This window comes from Ruditapes philippinarum, unplaced genomic scaffold (assembly GCF_026571515.1).
Source record: "Ruditapes philippinarum isolate M1 unplaced genomic scaffold, ASM2657151v2 ctg5810_1_1_1_1, whole genome shotgun sequence".
NCBI classification, from domain to species: domain Eukaryota; kingdom Metazoa; phylum Mollusca; class Bivalvia; order Venerida; family Veneridae; genus Ruditapes; species Ruditapes philippinarum.
Window position 1 is genome coordinate 42,387 of NW_026866509.1, and position 10,354 is coordinate 52,740.

Sequence of the window (10,354 nt, forward strand, 5' to 3'; positions counted from 1 at the left end):
GCAATAACTCTACAAATACAGGATAAACCACAAGCGAAATCCAAGGTGCACAACTACATAATGCTGACCAACATTCCTATTAAGTTTCATGACTCTAGGTTAAATATATTTGGAACAACGCAAGACACATGAGAAAATGTTCACTTAATCAAGTGCAATAACTTGGACAAAACATCAATTCAGAAGCGAAAACCTATATGCAAAACTTCACATGCTGATCAAAATTTCTGTCAAGTTTCACGACCGTATGTCAAATACTACGTGATACACAAGTTGAAAGTTGTAAATTTTTACAAAGTCCAGGGCAATAACTCTACAAATACTAAATATATCTACACGAAAATACCCAATTGCACAACTACACATGCTGATCAACATTCCTGTTAAGTTTAATGACTCTATGTGAAATACTTTTTGAGCTACATGCGACATAAAATGAAAACGTATGGACGGACGGACAAAGGTATATCTAAATGCCCCCCTCTAAAGTGTGGACACAACAAGAGGGCTTTGATGGCCCAGAAATCGCTCACCTGTATGTAAAAGCTCTCCATAACAAGGAACAAGTAATATTGTAAACCATAAACAAAAGCAGTTCATATCTGTATCTGAAATAGTGCAAATTCAAAATCATTACTAGTTGCTTTTGCTAAGGGAAAACATAAGTTCAAAAAGCTGGTACATACAAGGAAAATCAATGACAAACCAGGGCGAGGCCAATTTTGACCATAGGACTTTTATTTGAACAAACTTGGTAGACACCCACTACAAGATGTTTCATGCTTTATATCTAAGCTCTAGCTATTTTTGATTTTTTAATAGAAGATTTTTAAGTTTTTACTAAATACATATTAGGGAAATGAATGACCCCCGGGGCAGGACCAATTTTGACCCATGGGCTTTTATTTGAACAAACTTGGTAGAAACCCATAAGAAGATGTTTCATGCTTAATATCTTAGCTCTAGTTCTTTTGGATTTTTAAAATATTTTTTTTGGATTTTTAAAAGAAGATTTTTTTTTTTTGGCTATATACATATAAGGAATATCAATGACCCCTTTGGGCATGGCCAAATTTGACCCCAGGGCTCTTACTGGAACAAACTTGGTAGAACTGACTAGACGATGTTTCATGCCAAATATCTAAGTTGTAGCTATTTTGGTTTTTAAAAGAGGATTTTTAAGTTTTTTATTTCGGTTACCATGGAATTTAATTCTTTGAACAATTTTTAAAGTTGACCACCAAAGGAATATTCCAAAGAAGTTTGGATGAAATTGGCTTAGCGGTTTATGGCAAGATGTTGTTAAAAGTAAAGAAAAGCGACCACAAAAGCTCACCATGTCATTTTGTGACAGGTGAGCTGAAATATCAAATTAACAAAATAATATCAGTTGCAGATTATTCTGAAAATATTGCTGCTGAAATTAGAACCTTATCAAATACAATGAAGTGGATGAAAAAAAAATAGAAGTTAGAAGTAAATCCCACAATCAAAAATGTATAGCCAAAATTATTTTTCTAAACACAAACTTTAAAGAGATCAGTTACGCAACGCTGTCATCTGTCCAGCCATGGTATACATACACTTTTTTATGTTTTACAGGTGAATGTCTGTTGACATATATACTTTCAATGAAATTCTATCAAGCAGTCCTACTCCATTATAAATTCAATGATATGGATATCAATGATACGAAGATGTTCCACTGTATTTACCACATCCAAAATATTTCAATAATCTCCTTCTAAAGTCGAAATGATCCAATGAGGAAAGGTGGGTTAATCTGAAAATGAAAATAGTAATACAGATTTAGAACAGATTTTTACTTACATATAAAATGAACAATTCTTATTTCCAAGGTTATATAGTTAGTGTAAAAAGATGTTTAAATTTTGCCATAATTCCTATCTATTTTATAAAGTACCATGCATAAATGATAAACAACTGATGTGACCCATGAAAAATTCTATATATAACCGACAAAATGTATTTGTAACATTCCATGTATATAAGGAATGGGGCAGTTGTTTATAATTTAAGAAAATTTACAATTTAACTGTTACAGTAGCATTTTCCTATGTATACTAATAGTCAATCACAATTTATACAGTTTATCTTTAGAAAGATATCTAGAGAATATTTGTTTAGTTCAATGTAAGATCGGAATATATTTCACCCATTGGCGCAGCCACGAGTGAAATATTAACTTCTGGTATTAACGAGGTGAAATATATTTTGATCTTACACTAAACTAAACAAATTTTATTTTTATTATATGCAAGGAAACGCTTAAAGATATTTTATTCTAACACTTAATACAAAGCGCGCCAAATAATAATACAACATGACGTAATTTACGACGTCATTAAGTTGGTTCCAGTACTGTGCACGCTAGTTTATCATTGAAACAACTTAAAGGGCTTAAATTCGAAACAGTGTTTCGAATAGTGCAATTATCAGTTTTATATTTCACTGATATATTTCAATCTATAAACGACCGAAAGGCATGTAGTAAATAATTGGTTTAGTTGAACTTCACAATGAAATATTAAAAACATTGTCTAAAAATACCAATGTCACTAAAAAATTTGCCAATTATGGGTAAGAAGTGTTAGTTGGCAAGCAAGTTTAGAATATATTCTTGCCACTGTGTTGTTGAATGATCTTTAGTACAAAATAGTTTTCATGACACATGCCAAAATTAAATAGTTCAAGCAAAATTGGTCGCCGCTCCACCACACGCCAGTGGTGTTCCTATAATATGATCTGTTTTTCAGACGGGCATATAGAAATGAGCATAATGACACTTAAATGAACCTGTTTAAGAAATAATATATCTAAAACAGTGATTTTATCGCTCAATAAAATCACTGTATGAAGTTCGGTTGGGATAAAATCACTGTTTTAGATATATTATATATTGGATATATTATTTCGATTCTAACTCGACATCGACAAATAAATGCTACCGTACATGATATTATCCTAAATTGCACCTGATTTGTTTTCGTACTTATTTTCATCATGTCACAATTTGAGTGGTTACGTCACGCGTATAATGATTACGTCATACGTCTAAATATAGAACGTCAAACTTTGATTTTATTACATAATAATACACACTTTCGATTTTTCTATGTTCAATAGTGAAAACCCCGGTCGTGTTAGAATTACTCATTTTAACTCAGTAAACACTATCTTTAAATAGTTTTTAATCTACAAGTATTGTTTTAAAATTACAAATTTTATAAAATGTGCATGTTTTATATTTTATTTAGGATAAAAGAGAACATTATCCTAGATAAAAATGGGCAAGTATACTTAACAGAAATAGAAAAGAAACTATAATGCGGCTATAATGGAAGAGAAATAGGAAAAGCAATGAAGCAAGTTTTCAAGGGTGTCATTATAAAAAGTGCTCGCAACAAAGAATATTGGGCGAAACTTACAAAAGTGTACATTTGTGTTAAATGGAAAGAAAAACTCCCAACACTAGAATGTAATCCTGCCCGTAACTCACTTCAACCTCCAGAAGTTCCCAGACAACCTGAAATACAAACAGTTATAGACTTTGATCATACTTATGCAGTCAAGCTTACCAACAAAGATCATGAAAAAGTAAAGTTTTAAATGAAGTGACTGATACATATTTTCTTGAAAAGTTAAATTTAAATGACAAAATGAAGGCACTTCTCTTATCACAGCTTAAAAATAACAACATTTCAGCACAAGCTCGCAGATGGAATCCTGAGATAATACGACTATGTCTGTCAATGTACTGTAGATCTCCAAAAAAATATGAATATTTATCTAAAAGCAAATACTTAATCTTACCATCAACAACTCAAATAATAAGATATAAAAACAAAGGTGACCAAAGTGCAGGTTTATCTATTTTAACAATGATGTGCTTCAATGGATGAAGAATGAAGCTGAAATTCAAAAGGTACCACCTGCGAGATATCAGGGAGGGCTTACAATAGATGAAATGACTATACAAGATGACCTACAATTAAAAAAGGTTGGCGAAGAATTTGAGCTTATTGGGTTTGTGCAATTTTGTCCAGAATCAATTTATTTTGACAAACTTTGTGGAAAAGACTACTTGCTACTCACGTTTTACAGCTACTTTTTATAGGTCAGTTAGGTTTGGGCTTTCTTCAGGGATTCTATATTTCTTTATTTCATTGTCACATCCGTGTTATTTGTGCCGTGTGGCGGCTGTAAAAAGTATCCCCGTACATTTAATCAATGATGTTATATTTTCGATCCTTGAAGATCGTTCAGCACGACATTATTGTTGTGTATACATTTAACAAGGTATTTTTAGTTTCTTGTATTTGGCCTTTTTCAATTATTCCTTCTTGAATACTGTTTAATCACCCTTAGGATAGATATGTTGCCTGCTTTTTAATTTTGTCTTTTGACGTCTTATCTGTGATATGCAGGCTTCATAGCCTCAGATCCTCTTTCAAAATTCAATTTTATTTAGTTCCGCCCATTGTTTTCTCGTTTAAGGCACACGCATTATTTTACTTTGGGACCATACGCCGCTATTCATGGAATGACACTACTGTGTCACATTGAAGGTTCCATAAAAACCGCCGTATGAACACATCTGCGGATGTTTTTAAATTCAAAATTTCACCATTTTAGTGTTTAAATGTTGAATCCTGCTAAAGTCGGTGCTAGGGGGCGTGGACGGTAACTTGCATTTTCCAGTACCGTCCATGAACAGGCTCAATCATACCGAGCCTGCAACATTTTTTTCAATTATGTCGTGTTGGGCTTTCTTCAGGGTTTCTGTATTTATCTATTTTAGATTTCCTGTTGCTCATTTTCCAAAAATAGATAAATACAGCATCCCTAAAGAAAGCCCAACACGGCAAAATTGAAAATGTTGCAGGCTCGGTTTGATTGAGCCTGTTCATGAACGGTACTGGAAAGTGCAAGTTACCGTCCACGCCCCCTAGCACCGGCTTAAGCAGAATTCAACATTTAAACATGAAATAGTAGAATTTTGAATTTAGAAACATCCGCAGATGTGTTCATACGGCGGTTATCATGGAACCTTCAATGTAACACTTCCGTGCCATTCCATGAAAAGCGGCGTATGGTCCCCAAGTAATAAAAAGCGTGTGCCCTAAACGAGAAAACAATGGGCGGAACTAAATAAAATGGAATTTTGAAAAGGGATCAGAGGTTATGAAACATAATTTTGTATGTGTTTTATTTATTTTGTCTAATGTAACCATGACCATTGTTAGAATTTCACTTGGCGGGGATTAATTTTATATACATTTTCGTGTCATTCAGGAACATATTGGGGCTAAGAGTGAGGTTTGGCGCGCCTAAAACCGGTTTAAAAAATAGATGAATATAGAATCCCTAAAGAAAGCCCAACACGGCAAAATTGAAAATGTTGCAGGCTCGGTTTGATTGAGCCTGTTCATGGACGGTACTGGAAAGTGCAAGTTACCGTCCACGCCCCCTAGCACCGGCTTAAGCAGAATTCAACATTTAAACGTGAAATAGTAAAATTTTGAATTTAGAAACATCCGCAGATGTGTTCATACGGCGGTTATCATGGAACCTTCAATGTGACACTTCCGTGCCATTCCATGAAAAGCGGCGTATGGTCCCCAAGTAATAAAAAGCGTGTGCCCTAAACGAGAAAACAATGGGCGGAACTAAATAAAATGGAATTTTGAAAGGGGATCGGAGGTTATGAAGCCTGCGTATCACAGATAAGACGTCAAAAGACAAATTTAAAAAGCAGGCAACATATCCTAAGGGTGATTCAACATTATTCAAGTAGGAATATTGGAACCACCCAACTAGAAAATGCCGAAAACTTGAAACTAAAAATACCACAAGCACAACAATAATGTCGTGCTGAACGATCTTCAAGGATCGAAAATATAACATCATTGATTAAATGTACGGGGAGACTTTTTACAGCCGCCAGAGACTTTTTACAACTCCCCAGTGGTTTAACCACCACTGACCGTTCCAAGGCGGTACCCCTTTGAGTTCCTTCACGTGTTTTTCTTGTCTGTAATGTTACTTGTTTTTGGATGTTTACATGTTTTGTGATGTCTGTCTCGTTGGATTGTCGTTGACGGTAGGTATTTTCTCTCCCCCCTTCCATTTTAACCCCCTCCCCACCTTTTCACCCGTACAGCCCTTTTCCCTTTAATTCCCTTATGGGCCTGTTTTTGTTTATATTCTTTCACATTACATGTCTCGCCCTTGTGTCCACTCCGGGTGCTTGTTTGGTGCCTTCTGGGTGTCCTGCTTGGGTGTGTCCGGGGGCGGCGTCCTGTGAACGTTGCCTATGCCTTGTTGATCTTTGTTCTTGTTATTTTTTGCGTATCACAGATAAGACGTTAAAGACAAATTTAAAAAGCAGGCAACATATCCTAAGGGTGATTCAACATTATTCAAGTAGGAATATTTGAACCACCCAACTAGAAAATGCCGAAAAATTGAAACTAAGAATACCACGAGCACAACAATAATGTCGTGCTGAACGATCTTCAAGGATCGAAAATATAACATCATTGATTAAATGTACGGGGAGACTTTTTACAGCCGCCACACGGCACAAATAACACGGATGTAATCTTAAAATAGATAAATACAGAATCCCTAAAGAAAGCCCAACACGCCAAAATTGAAAATGTTGCAGGCTCGGTTTGATTGAGCCTGTTCATGGACGGTACTGGAAAGTGCAAGTTACCGTCCATGCCCCCTAGCACCGGCTTAAGCAGAACAAACATCACAAACAAGTCCAACAGAGTTGTATTTGATATTTTGGAAAGCTGTTGGGATGTTGCACTTATTCATTATCCCTCATGTACAGACTCAATCAAACCGAGTCTGCAATTCTTATGTTATTTTGTTGTGATTAATGCTTCCGAGGGATCACTTTGTTTCCAGAATTTTGTACTTCACAACAGCAGGTGTCAAGTGCTGTGTGGCAGCCGTAAAAAGTTGCCCCGTACTTCACTTCAGTGTTGTTATATTTTCTGGTCCTTCGGGATCATTGATGCCAACACTATAAAGTGTTGAGAATTGAGTACCGCTCAAGCCGGTGCTAGGGGGGCGTGAGGGATGTTGCACTTATTCATTATCCCTCATGTACAGACTCAATCAAACCGAGTCTGCAATTCTTATGTTATTTTGTTGTGATTAATGCTTCCGAGGGATCACTTTGTTTCCAGAATTCTGTAAAGAAATTAGGCATACATGGATTTAATGGTACGTATTTAAGTTTAGACGGTGCACAAAACAACAGACAGTTAATGAAATTCTTCTTCCTGAATGTAAAACATCAAAAGCAATGACCAGCATGTTACTGCCTAATGTATTTTCCCCACATAAACCAAAGATAAGTGTAATAATGGACTACTCACATATGATTAAAAAGATAAGAAATAATATCTCTAAAAGTGGGATTTTGAAATCACATAAAAAATTACTACATCTTTGTGTCCACTCCAGGTTGTTGTTTGGTGCCTTCTGGGTGTCCTACTTGGGTGTGGCCGGGGGTGGCGTCCTGTGAACGTTGCCTTTGCCTTGTTGATCTTTATTCTTGTTATTTTAACAACAAGAACATCATTTGGGATCACTGGATCAAAGCATATCAATGGGAAATATCTGTTAATACATTTAAAATTCATCAGAAGCTTACTCAAGATCACTGTTTTTTGAATTCACAATTGAAAATGAGGAATATACTTGCAGAAGAAGTTTAAGATAATAATATGCCCCATCTTATTATCCAATACCAGCAAACCCTAGAAAAAGACACAGCCAGTGATCTTGACAGTACCATTGAACTTCTCAATAAAACATCTGACACAAGACTCTACGTTTTACGAAAATCCTTGATTTGTTTAAAGAATGGGAAACTAAGTTTTACAGCAGCGACAGTACAAACAAAGAAAAATCTTTAATTTCATACCAAACAAAAGACGATATTATATCCTGTCTGTTAGGCTTTGATAAAATGTGTCAACAATCTTTAACCTCTACTGGCATGCGAGCAGTTCCCGTACAGAAGCAGTACCCGTATTTTTCATTTAAACGCTTGATTTTTACATGCATTCTTCAAAAATTCATTTCAAATCAAGCACATACATAAACGAGACAAAATCTAAGTGTCAGTTCGGCAGTACGTATAAAAAGTCTCATTTTAAATCACTTTCACCTGTGCGTTGTCAAAACGTGACCGTTTTATCTGGGGGATTCCGTACTTGCGCGCATGCGCAAACATACTTACACGTGAGGCATGTTAAAGGGTTTTCCACTAATACCACCTGTTTACGGATAAGAAGGCAATGTGATAAAAACTTGTTTAATTATCGGAATTTTGACCTATATTACTATATAAAATAATTTTATGGCTTTGATGCGTAAAATATCATGCATACAAGCATGCCATCGCATGTGAATGCGTTTGGGGTAACGGTACCGGGTAATAGATACACGCGTTTAGTCTACTTTCTATTTCCTGAATAACATCTGTTTATCTCTTAGAAAATGGTCTGTTCAACAATTATAAATGAAAAATAGGTCCGATATAATAAAATTGTATAATTATAATGGGTTAAATCTTATGTACGGGAACTACTTCTCTTCATACAAAATAATGGATAATTTCGGTACCCCATATGAGGCCTCATAACTAAGGGTTATTCTATGTTTAGAACATGATGGAATTTCCATGATTTGTGTGACGAGCCGAATATTGATGTGTAACATTCAAATTTTGGTAAGTGAGCGTAAATAAAAAAATAATGTTTAAGTAACTACGATTTTTGTACGGGAACTGCTCGCATGCCAGTAGCTACATTTCAATTGTACCTGCAAGAATAAATAGCCACGCTATTGAAATATGAAAAACAAGATCAACAAGGAAAGGCGGCGTTCAATGAACGCAACATATTTTCGCAACAAAGGAGAACCCACAATGGAGATAATGCCAATCCTGACTACCTAACATACTGCCGGACAACCAATGCAATTACACTTGGGGAAAATCCCATATCAAGGAAGTGTAATGCAGCAGTTAGCAGTGGAGCAACATACATGCAAAAGAATTAAGTAAGCTTTAAAATAAATGATTACTGTTCTACATGTAAGGTAGGAAATCATTGCTCATAGTAAATAAAAATAAAAAATACTGTGAAATATCAAATAAGGCATATCGACATGACAATTAAAAATTAAACAGTTATTGTTCATTAGATTAAGTTAAATATATATACCGGTATATTATTTTAGTGCTTTAACTTCAAGTATACAGTTTGCCAGGAAAAGATATGTGCTAAATACTTCAGTTATGATATCATCAAAATATGAAATCGTTATGTAAATTTTAAAATATAATTAAAAATGTGTAAAATTATTTTATTTTATTTATGACCTTTTGTTTTTATCACTGACAAAGTAGGCGTGTGTAAATAGCATCTTCACTTGAAAAGTAATCCCAATCTTTTTCGTCAATTAAATTAACAAAATGTCTATTGTACCAATGGCTACAAAGATCACAGCATATCCAGTAAAATTTAATGCAAACGCAACATCCATCAGTTTCATTATCTTCTTCAGATTGTTTTTTCAGGGCTTTGCCTTATATTTGCCTTTTTTCAAATTCTTTCTCTTACATGTACTTACAGTAATTTCTTCAGATGAACACTTTGGAGAAGGGCAATGTTGGTCTTCACTTTTTACAACTGTTCTTTTTTTGTCGTTTTGGTAAACACGTTGATTTTGGAGAAGGACAATGTTGGTCTTCACTTTTTACAGACAGATAAAATATGAAAAACAAGATCAACAAGGAAAGGCGGCGTTCAATGAACGCAACCCCCATATGACCCAGCAACAAGAACCAATGGCAAGGAGCCCAGGCGGACCCCAAACATAAAAAGGACAGGAAACTTTATTTCACTCAGGTATATCATAGTATACAACAGGAGGTTTTCTGGTCCTTCGGGATCATTGATGCCAGCACTATAAAGTGTCGAGAATTGAGTACCGCTCAAGCCGGTGCTAGGGGGCGTGAGGGATGCTGCACTTATTCATTATCCCTCATGTACAGACTCAATCAAACCGAGTCTGCAATTCTTATGTTATTTTGTTGTGATTATTGCTTCCGAGGGATCACTTTGTTTCCAAAATTTTTTAACAATATTTTGTAGCTATAATAGTTTCCGGTATAAAAAGTCTATAACATAAATGATACAATAATTATACAATAGGTATATATAAGTATTCTTCCGATTGTGGGGGAACTCAGATGCTCCTCTGCACATACAATAGATAAATACAGAATCCCTGAAGAAAA

At 35.1% G+C, this 10,354-nt stretch overlaps 1 pseudogene; it reads left to right on the top strand.

Moving 5' to 3' along the window:
• Positions 1-2,597: 2,597 nt before the first annotated feature.
• On the top strand, positions 2,598-8,059 carry LOC132732700 (uncharacterized; annotated as a pseudogene).
• The last annotated feature ends 2,295 nt before the right edge of the window (positions 8,060-10,354 follow it).